Source organism: Pristiophorus japonicus, chromosome 2, assembly GCF_044704955.1.
Source record: "Pristiophorus japonicus isolate sPriJap1 chromosome 2, sPriJap1.hap1, whole genome shotgun sequence".
Lineage (NCBI taxonomy): Eukaryota > Metazoa > Chordata > Chondrichthyes > Pristiophoridae > Pristiophorus > Pristiophorus japonicus.
Window position 1 is genome coordinate 314,397,341 of NC_091978.1, and position 18,241 is coordinate 314,415,581.

The following is an 18,241-nucleotide window of genomic DNA, read 5'->3' on the forward strand; positions in this document are numbered from 1 at the left end:
TTTAAATGAGAAGTGAGTGGGGTAGAATAAGATGAAATGCTCAAAGGAGGAGAAAGTGCCAAAGGAGTATGGGGACAGACCAATGTGTGATTTGCTGATGAAAGTCACACTGCCACAATGGCGGTCTGAGTGGGGCAAGTGATGGAAGGTATAGCCAGGCAGGGAGGCTTCATTTAAGGTTAAGATGTCATCACCCCTCATCAGTGTAACACCCTTATTTAAAAAAAGAGGCAGACAAAACTCAGGAAAATATAGACCAGTTAGCCTAACATCTGTCGTTGGGAAAATGCTGGAATCCATTATTAAGGAAGCAGTAGCGGTACATTTGGAAAAGCATGATTCAATCAAGCAGAGTCAGCATGGTTTTATGAAAGGGAAATCATGTCAATGCAATCTTCCACGATAACTTCATGGATGGGAAGGGTTTTGTTCGCAAGTAAACGGACGTTCTGGAGGGAGATGCGGAGAGGATCGGTGTTGGCTGCCCCATTGCCAGCGTCCACGGAGTCAGGGTGGTGGTGGGGGAGGCAGGTGAGGTGGTGGGGATGAGTTGGATGGAGAGAAGATTGGCAAGAATAGCCATCAATGGGTGTGCTGGGTGGGAAGGTCGGCGAGAGAGTATTATGGGACAGTTGGGGTTCCTGCTCGTAAGGAGGCAACGACAAGTGTCTTGATGGGGCCCTTCATTAAATGCCAAGAGATGCACAAAGGGAAGCTTATCTAAGAGGGAGTTAAGCCTGGGATGGCGGCAGGAGAGTAGGAAAGTCGAAGAGTAATGAATGATTGGGGTAGAGATTTGGGAGGGCAGAGTATCCGAGAAAGGAGGCATGACGACAGGAGAGTGCTGTCTGGCAGGGATAGAGAGAAAAGGAAAAGAATAGGAAGAAGTGGAAAAATATTGAATGGCTCAGGTCCGGAGCTGCAGCCATAGTGTACACGTGAATGGAAACAGAGGAAAAGTTTACAGGTTACATAGGCCTGGTTTAATGTATTTATTAATCAAATACATAGTTCCTGGCAGCAGGGAATAGTAGGGAGACCAGGGTCAAAGTCAGAGGTCCCATGGGGGGGACAAAGCCGACATAGGCAGGATGGAGCATTGGCACTGTCCAAGCAGGTGAATGAAGTCCAGAAGCTATTTGAAGGGTAGAGAGTTTGAGGATGGAGGTTTTTGCCGTAGGAATTAAAAGTCTGTGGCGGTGCAGAAAAAATGATGGCGAAACTGACGCAAGTTGGAGGTTACTATAGATCAAAGTGGCGGAGAAAAAGTAAAACCACAAGCCAGTCTTAATTACTGCCAAGCAACCTCTCTGGCACTGAAAATTAGCCGTTAGAAGTGTGGAGTCTCATCCCTTCAAATTTTAATTTTTGTTGGAGATTTCTGTCTCTCTTATCTCAATCACATTTTCCTTTCGCCCTCTTTATTTTGCTTTCTGCAGATGATTTGGCATTGAATTAACTATTCTAACGTATACCTACTGGTTCAGACTCTGTGTTCCTCAGTCAGGATTGCTCAGTCTGATTGGTTAGGGAGATGCACAATTACTTGTCCCCTTCACACAGGTCTCAGATCCCCCTGTAGAGGGTGCTGTGCTGCTTTGGATTTCTAATCACCGCAACTTCCAGTGCAAAATCCCACAAAGTCTGTGGGCAAGGGTAAAGAATGGCTGGCACCGTTCGTTTGCCACTGACTGCAAAATTCGGGCCATATTGTTTGTAGATTCAGCGGAACAGCTATTTTTATGCTGCTGCGTCTTTGGGCATTTCTGTGGGTATAACTCTTTTTGAACATGACATGTTGGACACATCAGTAAGCATGCACTTGAAATTTGTAAAGTTACATTCCAGACACCTGCACGCATTCACAAAGAATGTATTGTTTGTGAAGCATTTAGAAGCATTCGTATCCAATTTTTGTGCACGTTCCCCCGTCCCTCCGCCCAATTCATGAAATGGACTCTAGTTTAAAAAGTATAGTTTTACAGTCATCTAACTGATTCATTACAGAAATTCTACGTCTATCAAAGCAGTAAACTGTGTACGTATAAGCAAGCAGCACTCCTACCTGAGGTGTGCTTTTGCACAAAAGTTTAACTGGGCTTTGTGTCTTCATTGCAAGGATATGCTAGCTGTGAATGTTGTCTGAAATCCTTATGGTTGTGCCTCCTCTACATTTATTTTAATATCCATTTGAACCAACCTAAAATAAATCGAGATCACCTTTTTATGGGTGTAGGAAGCAGCAGAGGTTGGAGCCAAGGTACAGGATGAGATTAGGAATTGTAAACAGGAAGTACGATTGCCGGTAGGGATTAAGAGGGGAAATGGGAATTTCACGATACTTCAAAATTATTTTCTAGCCTATACATAAAAGCTAGCGGATCTCACTGATTGATTTAGCTAAAAGCAATGTCCTTTAAACAAAAATTATGAAATAATTTTACAGAATTCAAGTACCAGCTAATCAGGAATAACATACTTTCCTTCCCAGTTTAAATTGTATGAAACAAAGAATGTAATTGTCTCCTATGTTAGGAAATGCCACTGATTTTTGCCTTCCTGTAGCTTCAAGTGTATGTTTTCTCTTACACTTGAAGCTACAGATTATGGGAGCATTGCCAGGCAGTTACATTGGCTCAGATTGGATACTAATCTAGAATCTCCAAAGTAGCATTTGGATAGATACAACTAAAGAAGGATTTGGAATACTGCACATTTTAAATATTGCTGAAATTGTTTCTCACCTGAATTGGGGTCTCGCTCCCTCCCATATTAGATACCCAAACAATAAATAATGAATGATGCAGTTCTTAATTCCCTTTTGCTATGATCATGGTGCTATTAGCAGGTATGCAAAATGAATGTCTTTCTTTATAGGTGCAGTAACTCCTCAACATGTTGCTGTGATGGAGGCAGGTTCATAACTATTATTGCTAATTTGATTACATCTACAAGAAATGACACAGTTGGTCTATGATCAATGATTATTCACCTTGTCTCAAAACTCTTTTTTGATTCGGAGTGACCCCTGACCATGACCAGAAACTGCGCAAATTAAAAAAAATAACGTTCACACGTCTCGTGTAGCTCTGGCGATGTGCCCACATCAACTCTCGGTTAAAACGCTTTTTACTGAAATCGAGAGCCCCCAACCACCTTAGTTCCGGAGTTAAAGGGGGCGTTATATTTTTAGAATTGTAATAATTGAAATGTTCATTTAAAAAGGCGAAGAATTTATTTTAAAAAGGGGACTTGAAGGGATACGCCAATTTAGACTGTTGCCATCACACTAGACTGAAGTCACTTGAAGGAATCCGTTGATTTATAGGAATCACGATGGTTAATTTTGAACCAGTGCCCCCTGCACGTGTCAATGTAACTTAAACGTATTCAACTGGACACAAGTAGGAACTGAGATCTAAATCACTTGTCAGGGCTGTCAACACTGGAGCTGTTAGGAGAAATGTCTGATCAGAAACATGGCGGCAGATCACAATTCCCTTTCAAACAAGTGGCTCATATCTGATTCTACAATTCACAAAATTAATAAATTAAACTACAACTGAACAAGATTTTTTTAATCCGCTTCTTAATTCATCATTTTGGGAAGTCCGGCGACAACAAATACACTGGGACTGCACATGTGCAACGACTTCCGGTTCGTTGGCAGCAACCTTGTCCTTTTAGATTTTAATTAAATTTCAGAAGTGGCTTTCTTTTGGGCTCCAAGTTGTGCCGTGAAAAAGTTCAGTGCATCAGCAAGTAGTTTTTATGGGCAAATGAGTTTACAACTCCATTTTGTGTTATGATGATCTAATTCTCAACTATCACTTTATTTCATCATGTTATTGGTGAAAATTTCTGATATATTTAACTCCATTCCAGTGTGTTATGATCACCTTTTTAAATTATCAATGAGCTTTTTTGGTTTGCTTTAGGTGATATTTCTTTGACACTGTGATACTGTTTTTACTTATTGCATGGTCTGAGCTCATAAAACTAGTAGTGTAATGCATTTACAAACTAGAAATCACAAAACAGAAGTGACCAGTGTGGTGCTTTATTTTTCTTGATCTTGGTGGTGTCACATCAGCATTACATTTTACGTGAGACACCTTAACTGAACTGTTGTGTGTTGGTACTGTATTGACATTAAACCGTAGTTATTAAACTTGTATGGGAAAAATACATTTAGCATGGGGTAGGGGGAGGGGTGAATAAACAGCTGAAGCCTGTGATATAGTACCTGCATGGTATGGGAATATGGGAAGTCCTAGATTATTTTCGTGTTCAGGTTGGCCATGTAAACAGGAAACATCTTGGACAACTTGCACTGAGTTCAAAGCTTCTGAGCTGTCGACATTTGTCAAATTTGGTGGGTTGAAGGGTTCTGAGAATGCACATTGCAGAAAGTGGTCACCCTGTAAACAAAGTGAGTTAGTGAGGAATGAAAGTGCATGACCAACTATCAGGGTGGGAAAATGTGGACAGGAAGCAGTACAAGGATTTCCTGGGAATGCTAAATTAACAAATAGGTGAATACCTGTAACAATGACGATAATCATGGAATCTTGCAGCGCAGAATCTTACAGCACAGGAGGACGACATTCGGCCCATCACATCTGTGCTGGCTGCTTAAAAGAGCTATCCAAGTAGTTGCACTCCCCTGCTCTTTTCCCATAACCTTGCTATATTTTTCTTTTCAAGCATTTTTCCTACATTACAACGGTGACTGCACATTTCAAAGTGCTTTGTGGCTGTAAAGTGCTTTGGGATGTCCTGAGGTTGTGAAAGGCGCTGCATATTTATACTTATTTTTGTATATATTATATGTGTGTGTATATGTAATTCCCTTTTGAAAGTTAATTTTGAATTTGCTTTCACCACCCTTTCGCATCATCCATTCTGGATCATCACAGTAAGATATTTTTCATCATCTGCTCTCCAATTTCTTTGCCAATTGTCTTAAATCTGTGTCCTCTGATTATTGACCCTACTGCCAGTGAAAACAGTTTCTCCTTATTTACTCTTAACAAAGCCCCTAATAATTTTGAACACCTCTATTAAATCTCCCCCTTAACTTTCTCTGCTCCAAGACAAAAAATCCCAGCTTCTCTGGTTGCTCCACGTAACTGAACTCCCTCATTACTGGTATCATTCTGATAAATCTCCTCTGGACCCCCTATAAGGCCTTGACATAATTCAACAACAACAACTTTTATTTATATTGTGCCTTTAACGTAATAAAACGTCCCAAGGTGCTTCATAGGAGTGCTACAAGACAAACAAATATATTTGCCACTTTCACAATTGACAATTCCAAAAAGAGTTATGCCCAGATCTGGACACAACACTCTAGCTGAGGCCGAACCAGTGATTTGAAAAGGTTTAGCATTACTTGGGTGGCAGTGAAGTCTAGTAATGCAGTAGTAGTAGACGATTCCATGTTTGCAGTTGTATGAGGATCCAGAATAGTGTGTGCTTCTTGGATGCTTGGATAAGGAACATCATGGAGCAGATGCAAAATATTTTTGAGAGAGAGGATGGACAGCTAGAAGTCATAGTTCATGTTGAGACCAATGACATAATCAATAGAATTTGGGTCCTGTGTTATGGGGGAAATCAGGGACGCTTCCATTGTCCCTGACTACTATGTGTGCGGGAAGTGTATCCAGCTGCATTGCGGCACTGGAGCTGCGCATGGATTCACTCTGGAGCATCCGCGATGCTGAGAATGTCATGAATAGCACGCTTAGTGAGTTGGTCACACCGCAGGTAAAGGTTACACAGGCAGATAGGGAATGGGTGACCAGCAGGAAGAGCAGTGGAAGGAAGGTAGTGCAGGAGTCCCCTGCGGTCATCTCCCTCCAAAACCGATATACCACTTTGGGTACTGTTGGGAGAGATGGCTCATCAGGGGAAGGCAGCAGCAGCCAAGTTCATGGCACCATGGGTAGCTCTGCTGCGCAGGAGGGCAGGAAAAAGAGTGGGAGAGCTATAGTGGTAGGGGATTCTATTGTAAGGGGAATAGATAGGTGTTTCTGCGGTCGCAAACAAAACTCCAGGATGGTATGTTGCCTCCCTGGTGCAAGGGTCAAGGATGTCTCTGAGCAGCTGCAGGGCATTCTGGAGGGGGAGGGTGAACAGCCAGTTGTCGTGGTGCATATAGGTACCAACAATTTAGGTAAAAAGCGAGATGCGGTCCTCCAAGCTGAATTTAGGGAGCTAGGAGTTAAATTAAAAAGTAGGACCTCAAAGGTAGTAATGTCAGGATTGCTACCAGTGCCTCGTGCTAGTCAGAATAGAAATAGCAGGATAGTGAAGATGAATATGTGGCTTGAGGAATGGTGCAAGAGGGAGGGATTCAAATTCCTAGGACATTGGAACCGGTTCTGGGGGAGGTGGGACCAGTACAAACCGGACGGTCTGCACCTGGGCAGGACAAGAACCGATGTCCTGGAGGAGTGTTTGCTAGTGCTGTTGGGGAGGGCTTAAACTAATAGGGCAGGGGGATGGGAACCTATGCAGGGAGACAGAGGGAAGTAAAATGGGGTCAGAAGCAAAAGGTATAAAGAAGAAAAGCAAAAGTGGAGGGCAGTAAAATCAAAGGCAAAAATCAAAAAGGCCCACATTACAACATAATTCTAAAAGGACAGAGTGTTTTTTTAAAAAAATAGCCTGAAGGCTCTGTGTCTCAATGCGAGGAGCATTCGGAATAAGGTGGATGAATTAACTGCGCAGATAGCTGTTAACGGATATGATGTAATTGGAATTACGGAGACATGGCTCCAGGGTGACCAAGGCTGGGAACTCAACATCCAGGGGTATTCAATATTCAGGAAAGATAAACTGAAAGGAACATAGAAACATAGGAAATAGGTGCAGGAGTAGGCCAATTGGCCCTTCAAGCCTGCACCACCATTCAACATGATCATGGCTGATCATGCAACTTCAGTACCCCATTCCTGCTTTCTCTCCATACCATTTGATCCCTTCAGCCATAAGGGCCACATCTAACTCCTTTTTGAATATATCTAACGAACTGGCCTCAACAACTTTTTGTGGTAGAGAATTCCACAGGTTCACAATTCTCTGAGTGAAGAAGTTTCTCCTCACCTCGGTCCTAAATGGCTTACCCCTTATCCCTAGACTGTGACCCCTGGTTCTGGACTTCCAAAACATCGGGAACATTCTTTCTGCATCTAACCTGTCCAATCCAGTCAGAATTTTATATTTTTCTGAGATCCACTCTCATTCTTCTAAATTCCAGTGAATATAATCCTAGTCGATCCAGTCTTTCTTCATACGCCAGTCTTGCCATCCCGGGAATCAGTCTGGTGAACCTTCGCTGCACTCCCTCAATAGCAAGAATATCCTTCCTCCGATTAGGAGACCAAAACTGTACACAATATTCAAGTTGTGGCCTCGCCAAGACCCTGTCCAACTGCAGTAAGACCTCCCTGCTCCTACACTCAAATCAACTCGCTATGAAGGCCAACCTGCCATTTGCCACCTTCACCATCTGCTGTACCTGCATGCCAACTTTCAATGACTGATGTACCATGACACCCAAGTCTCGTTGCACCTCCCCTTTTCCGAATCTGTCACCATTCGGATAATATTCTGCCTTCCTGTTTTTGCCACCAACGTGGATAACCTCACATTTATCTACATTATACTGCATCTGCCATGCATTTGCCGACTCACCTAACCTGTCCAAGTCACCCTGCAGCCTCTCAGCATTCTCCTCACAGCTCACACTGCCACCCAGCTTAGTGTCATCTGCAAACTTGGAGATATTACATTCAATTCCTTCGTCTAAATCATTAATGTATATTGTAAATAACTGGGGTCCCAGCACTGAACGTTGCGGTATCCCACTAGTCACTGCCTGCCATTCTGAAAAGGACCTGTTTATTCCTACTCTTTGCTTCCTGTCTGCCAACCAGTTCTCTATCCACGTCAATACAATACCCCCAATATCATGTGCTTTAATTTTGCACACTCATCTTTTGTGTGGGACCTTGTCAAAAGCCTTTTGAAAGTCCAAATACACCATATCCACTGGTTCTCCCTTGTCCACTCTACTAGTTACATCCTCAAAAAATTCTCGAAGATTTGTCAAGCATGATTTACCTTTCATAAATCCATGCTGACTTGGACCGATCCTGTCACTGCTTTCCAAATGTGCTGCTATTACTTTAATAATTGATTCCAACATTTTCCCCACCACTGATGTCAGGCTAACCGGTCTATAATTCACGGTTTTCTCTCTCCCTCCTTAAAATGTAGTGTTACATTAGCTACCCTTCAATCCATAGGAACCGATCCAGAGTCGATAGACTGCTGGAAAATGATCACCAATGCATCCACTATTTCTCGGGCCACTTCCTTAAGTACTCTGGGATGCATCCCAATCAGGCTCAATCCCATCAATTTCCCTAACACAATTTCCTGACTAATAAAGATTTTCTTCAGTTCCTCCTTCTCACTAGATCCTCTGTCCCCTTGGATTTCTGGAAGGTTATTTTGTCTTCTTTTGTGAAGATAGAACCAAAGTATTGGTTTAATTGGTCTGCCATTTCTTTGTTCCCCATTATAAATTCACATGATTCTGACTGCAAGGGACCTACATTTGTCTTCATTAATCTTTTTCTCTTCACATATCTATAGAAGCTTTTGCAGTCAGTTTTTATGTTCCCAGCAAGCTTCCTCTCATACTCTATTTCCCCCCTCCTAATTAAACCCTTTGTCTTCCTCTGCTGAATTCTAAATTTCTCCCAGTTCTCAGGTTTGCTGTTTTTTCTGGCCAATTTATATGCCTCTTCTTTGGATTTAACACTATCCTTAATTTCTCTTGTTAGCCACGGTTGTGCCACATTCCCCGTTTTAATTTTACTCCAGACCAGGATGTACAATTGTTGAAGTTCATCCATGTGATTTTTAAATGTTTGCCATTGACTATCCAGTGTCAGTCTATTCTAGCCAGTTCGCGTCTCATACCATTGAAGTTACCTTTCTTTAAGTTCAGGACCCTCGTCTCTGAATTAACTGTGTCACTCTCCATCTTAATAAAGAATTCAACCATATTATGGTCACTCTTTCCCAAGGGGCCTCGCACAACAAGATTGCTAATTAGTCCTTTCTCATTACACATCACCCAGTCTAGGATGGCCGGCCCTCTGGTTGGTTCCTTGACATATTGGTCGAGAAAAACATCCCTAATACACTTCAGGAAATCCTCCTCCACCGTATCGCTACAAGTTTAGTAAGCCCAATCTATATGTAGATTAAAGTAGCCCATGATAACTGCTGTACCCTTATTGCATGCATCCCTAATTTCTTGTTTGATGCTGTCCCCAACCCCTCTCCTACTGTTTGGTGGTCTGTACACAACTCCCACTAGCGTTTTCTGCCCTTTGGTATTCCGCAGCTCTATCCATACAGATTCCACATCATCCAAGCTAATGTCCTTCTTTGCGTTAATTGTCTCTTTAACCAGCAACGCTACCCCACCTCCTTTTCCTTTCTGTCTATCCTTCCTGAATGTTGAATACCCCTGGATGTTGAGTTCCCAGCCTTGGTTGGTGATTGGTGAGTAGTTTTTCTTTTTCTTCTTATATTAGTCAGTAACTTTTAACATTGTTGTTGCCAATTTAAGTGTATCTAAGGGTTCAGTCATGGCAGGAGAGCTTGGTCGGGTGTTATGCTCCTCCTGTACCATGTGGGAACTCAGGGACGCTTCCGGTGTCCCTGACGACTACGTGTGCGGGAAGTGTATCCACCTCAAGCTCCTGACGGTCCGCGTTACGGAATTGGAGCTGAGGGTGGATTCACTCTGGAGCATCCACGATGCTGAGAATGACGTGAGTATCACATGTAGTGAGTTAGTCTTACCGCAGGGAAAGGGTCCACAGCCAGATAGGGAATGGAAGACCAGCAGGAAGAGTAGTGCAAGGAAGGTAGTGCAGGGGTCCCCTGTGGTCATCCCCCTGCAAAACAGATACACCGTTTTGAGTACTGTTGAGGGGAATGACTCATCAGGGGAGGGCAGCAGCAGCCAAGTTCATGGCACCGTGGCTGGCTCTGCTGCACAGGAGGGCAAGAAAAAGAGTGGGAGAGCAATAGTGATAGGGGATTCAATGGTGAGGGGAATAGATAGGCGTTTCTGCGGCCGCGACCGAGACTCCAGGATGGTATGTTGCCTCCCTGGTGCAAGGGTCAAGGATGTCTCGGAGCGGGTGCAGGACATTCTGAAATGGGAGGAAGAACAGCCAGTTGTCGTGGTGCACATTGGTACCAACGACATAGGTAAAAAAAGGGATGAGGTCCTACGAAATGAATTTAAGGAGCTAGGAGCTAAATTAAAAAGTAGGACCTCAAAGGTAGTAATGTCAGGATTGCTACCAGTGCCTCGTGCTAGTCAGAGTAGGAATCGCAGGATAGCGCAGATGAATACGTGGCTTGAGCAGTGGTGCAGCAGGGAGGGATTCAAATTCCTGGGGCATTGGGACCGGTTCTGGGGGAGGTGGGACCAGTACAAACCGGACGGTCTGCACCAGGGCAGGACCGGAACCAATGTCCTAGGGGGAGTGTTTGCTAGTGCTGTTGGGGAGGATTTAAACTAATATGGCAGGGGGATGGGAACCAATGCAGAGAGACAGAGGGAAACAAAAAGGAGGCAAAAGCAAAAGACAGAAAGGAGATGAGGAAAAGTGGAGGGCAGAGAAACCCAAGGCAAAGAACAAAAAGGGCCACTGTACAGCAAAATTCTAAAAGGACAAAGGGTGTTAAAAAAACAAGCCTGAAGGCTTTGTGTCTTAATGCAAGGAGTATCCGCAATAAGGTGGATGAATTAATTGTGCAAATAGATGTTAACAAATATGATGTGATTGGGATTACGGAGACGTGGCTCCAGGATGATCAGGGCTGGGAACTCAACATTCAGGGGTATTCAACATTCAGGAAGAATAGAATAAAAGGAAAAGGAGGTGGGGTAGCATTGCTGGTTAAAGAGGAGATTAATGCAATAGTTAGGAAAGACATTAGCTTGGATGATGTGGAATCTATATGGGTAGAGCTGCAGAACACCAAAGGGCAAAAAACGTTAGTGGGAGTTGTGTACAGACCTCCAAACAGTAATAGGGATGTTGGGGAGGGCATCAAACAGGAAATTAGGGGTGCATGCAATAAAGGTGTAGCAGTTATAATGGGTGACTTTAATATGCACATAGATTGGGCTAGCCAAACTGGAAGCAATACGGTGGAGGAGGATTTCCTGGAGTGCATAAGGGATGGTTTTCTAGACCAATGTGTTGAGGAACCAACTAGGGGGAGGCCATCTTAGACTGGGTGTTGTGTAATGAGAGAGGATTAATTAGCAATCTCATTGTGCGAGGCCCCTTGGGGAAGAGTGACCATAATATGGTGGAATTCTGCATTAGGATGGAGAATGAAACAGTAAATTCAGAGACCATGGTCCAGAACTTAAAGAAGGGTAACTTTGAAGGTATGAGGCGTGAATTGGCTAGGATAGATTGGCGAATGATACTTAGGGGGTTGACTGTGGATGGGCAATGGCAGACATTTAGAGACCGCATGGATGAATTACAACAATTGTACATTCCTGTCTGGCGTAAAAATAAAAAAGGGAAGGTGGCTCAACCGTGGCTATCTAGGGAAATCAGGGATAGTATTAAAGCCAAGGAAGTGGCATACAAATTGGCCAGAAATAGCAGCGAACCTGGGGACTGGGAGAAATTTAGAACTCAGCAGAGGAGGACAAAGGATTTGATTAGGGCAGGGAAAATGGAGTACGAGAAGAAGCTTGCAGGGAACATTAAGGCGGATTGCAAAAGTTTCTATAGGTATGTAAAGAGAAAAAGGTTAGTAAAGACAAACGTAGGTCCCCTGCAGTCAGAATCAGGGGAAGTCATAACGGGGAACAAAGAAATGGCAGACCAATTGAACAAGTACTTTGGTTCGGTATTCACTAAGGAGGATACAAACAACCTTCCGGATATAAAAGGGGTCAGAGGGTCTAGTAAGGAGGGGGAACTGAGGGAAATCTTTATTAGTCGGGAAATTGTGTTGGGGAAATTGATGGGATTGAAGGCCGATAAATCCCCAGGGCCTGATGGACTGCATCCCAGAGTACTTAAGGAGGTGGCCTTGGAAATAGCGGATGCATTGACAGTCATTTTCCAACATTCCATTGACTCTGGATCAGTTCCTATAGAGTGGAAGGTAGCCAATGTAACCCCACTTTTTAAAAAAGGAGGGAGAGAGAAAACAGGAAATTATAGACCGGTCAGCCTGACCTCAGTAGTGGGTAAAATGATGGAATCAATTATTAAGGATGTCATAGCAGTGCATCTGGAAAATGGTGACATGATAGGTCCAAGTCAGCATGGATTTGTGAAAGGGAAATCATACTTGACAAATCTTCTGGAATTTTTTGAGGATGTTTCTAGTAAAGTGGACAAAGGAGAACCAGTTGATGTGGTATATTTGGACTTTCAGAAGGCTTTCGACAAGGTCCCACACAAGAGATTAATGTGCAAAGTTAAAGCACATGGGATTGGGGGTAGTGTGCTGACGTGGATTGAGAACTGGTTGTCAGACAGGAAGCAAAGAGTAGGAGTAAACTTTTCAGAATGGCAGGCAGTGACTAGTGGGGTGCCGCAAGGTTCTGTGCTGGGGCCCCAGCTGTTTACATTGTACATTAATGATTTAGACGAGGGGATTAAATGCAGTATCTCCAAATTTGCGGATGGCACTAAGTTGAGTGGCAGTGTGAGCTGCGAGGAGGATGCTATTAGGCTGCAGAGTGACTTGGATAGGTTAGGTGAGTGGGCAAATGCATGGCAGATGAAGTATAATGTGGATAAATGTGAGGTTATCCACTTTGGTGGTAAAAACAGAGAGACAGACTATTATCTGAATGGTAACAGATTAGGAAAAGGGAAGGTGCAACGAGACCTGGGTGTCATGGTACATCAGTCATTGAAGGTTAGCATGCAGGTACAGCAGGCGGTTAAGAAAGCAAATGGCATGTTGGCCTTCATAGCGAGGGGATTTGAATACAGGGGCAGGGAGGTGTTGCTACAGTTGTACAGGGCCTTGGTGAGACCACACCTGGAGTATTGTGTACAGTTTTGGTCTCCTAACTTGAGGAAGGACATTCTTGCTATTGAGGGAGTGCAGCGAAGATTCACCAGACTGATTCCCGGGATGGCGGGACTGACCTATCAAGAAAGACTGGATCAACTGGACTTGTATTCACTGGAGTTCAGAAGAATGAGAGGGGACCTCATAGAAACGTTTAAAATTCTGACGGGTTTAGACAGGTTTGATGCAGGAAGAATGTTCCCAATGTTGGGGAAGTCCAGAACCAGGGGTCACAGTCTGAGGATAAGGGGTAAGCCATTTAGGACCGAGATGAGGAGAAACTTCTTCACCCAGAGAGTGGTGAACCTGTGGAATTCTCTACCACAGAAAGTAGTTGAGGCCAATTCACTAAATATATTCAAAAGGGAGTTAGATGAAGTCCTTACTACTCAGGGGATCAAGGGTTATGGCGAGAAAGCAGGAAGGGGGTACTAAAGTTTCATGTTCAGTCATGAACTCATTGAATGGCGGTGCAGGCTAGAAGGGCTGAATGGCCTGCTCCTGCACCTATTTTCTATGTTTCTATTCCTCAAGCTACGTGGGGTACCGTAACATTCAATGCTGGGACCCCAGCTATTTACAATATACATTAACGATTTAGACGAAGGAATTGAATGTAATATCTCCAAGTTTGCAGATGACATTTAGCTGGATGGCAGTGTGAGCTGTGAGGAGGATGCTGAGAGGCTGCAGGGTGACTTGAACAGGTTAGGTGAGTGGGTAAATGCGGTATAATGTAGATAAATGTGAGATTATCCACTCTGGTGGTAAAAACAGGAAGGCAGATTATTATCTGAATGGTGACCGATGTGCAAGGAGACCTGTGTCATGGTACATCAGTCATTGAAAGTTGGCATACAGCTACAGCAAGCGGTGAAGAAGGCAAATTGCATGTTGGCCTTCATAGCGAGAGGATTTGAGTATAGCTGCAGGGAGGTCTTACTACAGTTGTACTGGGCCTTGGTGAGGCCACACCTTGAATATTGTGTACAGTATTGGTCTCCTAATCTGAGGAAGGACATTCTTGCTATTGAAGGAGTGCAGCGAAGGTTCACCAGACTGATTCCCGGGGTGACAGGACTGACATATGAAGAAAGACTGGATCGACTAGGCTTATATTCACGGGAATTTAGAAGAATGAGAGGGGATCTCATAGAAACATACAAAATTCTGACGTGATTGGACAGGTTAGATGCAGGAAGAATGTTCCCGATGTTGCGGAAGTCCAGAACCAGAGGTCACAGTCTAAGGATAAGGGGGAAGTCAATTAGGACTGAGATGAGGAGAAACTTCTTCACTCAGAGTTGTGAGCATGTGGAATTCTCTTCCACAGAAAGTTGTTGAGGCCAGCTCGTTAGATATATGCAAAAGGGAGTTAGATGTGGCCCTTATGGCTAAAGGGATCAAGGAGTATGGAGAGAAAGCAGGAATGTGGTACTGAAATGCATGATCAACCATGATCATATTGAATGGTGGTGCAGGCTCGAAGGACTGAATGGCCTACTCCTGCAGCTATTTTCTATGTTTCTATTTCTAAACATAGCAGTTTCAAAAACTAGCAGATAGATTAAAGAGCAGGACCTAGGGGTAATAATTTTAGGATTACTTCTGGTCCCACATGCTAGTTGGCTTAGGAATAGTAAAGTTAGGGAGTTAAGTGCATGATTGGAGAGATGCAAGAGGAGTGGGTTCAGATTTCTGGGACATTGGGACTAATTCTGGGGCAGGAGTGGCCTGTACAAGATGGACAGGCTTCAGATGAATAAAGCTGGACCTACCAATGCATCCACTTTCTCTTTTAAGACCGTAGGATGCAGGCCATCAGATCCAGGGGACTTGTCCACCTTTAGTCCCATTAGTTTGCCTAGTACTTTTTCTCTAGTGATGGTCATTGTTTTAAGTTCCGCCCCCCCCCCTCCCAATAACCCCTTGATTATCAATTATTGGGATGCTTTTAGTATCTTCTACCGTGAAGACCGATACAAAATATTTATTCAAATTTTCTGCCATTTCCCTGTTTCCCATTATTAATTCCCCAGTCTCATCCTCGAAGGGACCAATGTTTACTTTAGCTACTCTCTTCCTTTTTATATACCTGTAGAAACTCTTAATGTCTGTTTTTATATTCCTTGCTAGTTTATTCTCATAAACTATCTTCTGTGCCTCTATTATTTTTTTAGTCGTTCTTTGCTGGTTTCTAAAATTTTCCCAATCCTCTGGCCTTCCACTATTCTATGCAACATTGTATGCCTTTGTTTTCAATTTGATATCATCCGTTAGCCACGGATGGTTCGTCCTTTTAGAGTCTTTACTTAACCAACATACAGAGTCTTTTTTTAGGACTAAATCTCAAGTTTCTAAGGTTAGTGTCTGTTCTCAGCACAATGCCAAGTGGGTCAAAAGAACTAGAAGTAAAATGAGAAATTGTTTCTCAGAGGGTTATGATGATCTGGACCACACTACCTGAAAAGGTGGTGGAATCAGATTCCATTGAAACTTTCAAAAGGCAAATGGACATGTATTTGAAGAGAACTAATTTGCAGGGTTAAGGGGCAGAAGCTGTGGTGTAGGACTAATTTGGATAACTTTGTCCAAAGAGAGCACGACTGGCTGAATGGCCTCCTTCATATATAAATCAGAGAAAGCTTTGAATATTGCTTTTTCTTAATTGTTTATTATTTGAAGTTAGCTCTTGTTATTCGTCCATGTTTATATATAAATGGGATTGATGGAGGTATCTAAGAAGCTGTTTCACATTTCCCCTTGAACAACTGTATCTGTTAATTTGTTCTTTGGTGAAGTTAACATTCTGAGTTGTAGTCGCTTCTCGGCGTTTTGGCTAAGATCAAGTGTAGTATCTGTTCTTATCAGTTTAATATCCCCTATCTGGGGACCAAATATTAAATTGATTTTTGGAACAGGGAGATGGAACAGGGGCTTGCTCCATCCACTCCACGCATCGACCTGGTATTGCAGTGTTTCCAGGAACGGTGCAGCTTCCCCTCTTGGCCTTTTGGCTAAGATCAAGAGTAGTAGCGCAAAGTGATCTTTGGCGCTGGAGTTGATCTGACAAGAATAAACAAAAAAAAACATTCTGAGTTGTAGTCTGAAAAGGTGACCTAGTGTTTCACAACATGTGAACTGGCCATTGGGAATTCAAATTAGATCTGCTAATGGCTATAAAAGCATTAGAATTTTTAACACAGCACTGATTCATCAATGTCAATAAATAATATTCATGACCCGATCAGCAAGCTGATCCAATGTTGAATGTTCTCTAATATATTGCATGCATCAATTATTGAAGAAATTTGTAATTTTTCTGTAGCCTTTGTGTTCATTTAACAACTTTATAATCTTTAGTGTTGGCCTGCAAGGTTCGCTGTGTTCATTTAACCTGTTTGTGATTTCTAATATTAATCTGCAGAATTTTCTTAATAATCTTGTGCACATTTACTTGAACCTATGTTTCATTGAAAGTTGCCTTGGTTGTGCAAAGTTGATTGTTTGGATTTATCCTTTAGAGTGGTATTTAAGAAGCCAATTCTACATTGATTCAATTTGGCAACATTCTAAATAACAGCAGTTTTGGGTGTACACATTCTGGAATACAATGGAGTGCTTTATTGCATAAAAGATATTTTTTCCACTTCCCATTATTTCTTTTTGCTCTAAGTGCCACTAATTTAGCAGGCACTGCGGAAGTACCTAGGAAGGAAGCACAGCTGTATTCAACATATTACTTGGAGTGGGGTGGGAAAGGGCAAATGTCAAATACCGTATATACTTTCATCGTGCAATTTGTTTAATAATGTTGATGGATAAGCTAAGTTTTTCATTACAGAGTAGTTTACAAATATAACACCACCCTCCCAGGCAAAATATATTAGAAGGGAAGTATAATACTTGCCAGAAAAAAAATATTTTTTTGTAAAGACAAATTGGGCACTTTTTGGGGCCAAGTTTCGGCCTGAGTTGCTTCTGTTTTTTTGGAGCAACTGGTTTAGAATAGAGTATCTTAGAAATTGCAATTCTCGGCATTTAGTTTGCTCCAGTTCTAGTAAATTAGAACAGTTTCAGTTTGGAACAGATTTTTTTTTCAAAAGGGGGCGTGTCCGGCCACTTACTCCTGTTTTGAAAGTTTAGGCAGTGAAAACTTACTCCAAACTAACTTAGAATGGAGTAAGTGTAGATTTTTGTATGCTCAGAAAAACCTTGCCTACACTTAGAAAATCAGGCGTAGATTACAAATCAGGCGTAGGCGGGCGGGGGGGGGGGCGGGGGGTAGGAATGATAAATACATCAATAAATCAACCAAAACAAATTAATAACATTTTTTTAAAAATCAATAAATAAATAAATGTTCTACTCACTGACTGCAGCACCGGGAGCCCTCCAACAGCATGCTGGGACGGCCCTCCCACCCCAGTGTGTGTGTGTCTCTCTCTCTGTCTGTCTGTGTATGTCTCTCTCACTCTCTCATTGTCTCTCTCTGTCCGTCAGTGTCTGTGTTTCTGACAGCGGAGGGAGGGAGAGAGGGAAAGAGGAGAGGGGAGGGAAGGGGAGGGAGGGGGGTGGTGCGGAGAGAGGAGAGGGAGGGGGGTGGTGGGGAGAGAAGAAAAGGAGGGGGGTGGTGGGGAGAGAGGTAAAGGAAGGGGGTGGTGGGGAGAGAGGAGAGGGAAGGGGGGGGTGGGGAGAGAGGAGAGGGAGGGGTGGTGCGAAGAGAGGAGAGGGAAGGGGGGGCTGGGGAGAGAGGAGAGGGAGGGGGGGTGGGTGGGGAGAGAGAGGAGAGGGAGGGGGGGTGGGGAGAGAGAGGAGAGGGAGGGGGGTGGGGAGAGAGAGGAGAGGGAGGGGGGGTGGGGAGAGAGAGGAGAGGGAGGGGGGGTGGGGAGAGAGAGGAGAGGGAGGGAGTGGGTGGGGAGAGAGAGGAGAGGGAGGGAGTGGGGGGGGGAAGAGAGGAGAGGGAGGGAGTGGGGGGGGGGAGGGAGGGAGTGGGGGGGAGAGAGGAGTGGGGGGGGAAGAGAGGAGAGGGAGGGAGTGGGGGGGAAGAGAGGAGAGGGAGGGAGTGGGG

The 18,241-nt window shown here is 43.6% G+C and overlaps 1 protein-coding gene and 1 non-coding gene across 2 annotated transcripts in view; both read left to right on the plus strand.

The window, feature by feature from the left end:
- rapgef2b (Rap guanine nucleotide exchange factor 2b) overlaps nucleotides 1-18,241 on the plus strand; it is a 710,204-nt gene that overhangs the window by 81,520 nt on the left and 610,443 nt on the right. The gene's annotated exons all lie outside the window — the stretch shown is intronic.
- Nucleotides 15,990-16,171, plus strand: LOC139253099 (U2 spliceosomal RNA). Its single transcript, XR_011591888.1, has one exon. It is a non-coding gene; the product is annotated as a U2 spliceosomal RNA (small nuclear RNA).